The following is a 282-nucleotide window of genomic DNA, read 5'->3' on the forward strand; positions in this document are numbered from 1 at the left end:
GAGAGAGAGAGATGTTTTGTTTTGCATTCCAGATGGGTTTCAGGCTGATTTGGGCTGGCTGGTTTTAGTTCTAGGGGATGATTTCTTGTATTTTGACTCCTTTGGTATATGATTTATTTTCCATCATATATCTCCTCCTAAATTACCTGGATCATAGTAATTAATTCTCTTTTACCCAACTTCTGTCTCCATAATTCCATAGTAAATGGACTTTTTGTATTCTTCTGAATTATTTGTAGAATCCTTTCTTTGGACCGAACAAACATATTACCCAAAGGCTCT

General features: G+C 35.5%; 1 protein-coding gene across 1 annotated transcript in view; it reads left to right on the plus strand.

Annotated features, from left to right (window-relative positions):
* Window positions 1-282, plus strand: part of LOC119585355 (solute carrier family 22 member 1-like) — a 4,351-nt gene that overhangs the window by 2,309 nt on the left and 1,760 nt on the right. The gene's annotated exons all lie outside the window — the stretch shown is intronic.

The sequence above is a fragment of the Penaeus monodon genome, chromosome 19 (genome assembly GCF_015228065.2).
Source record: "Penaeus monodon isolate SGIC_2016 chromosome 19, NSTDA_Pmon_1, whole genome shotgun sequence".
Classification (NCBI taxonomy): domain Eukaryota; kingdom Metazoa; phylum Arthropoda; class Malacostraca; order Decapoda; family Penaeidae; genus Penaeus; species Penaeus monodon.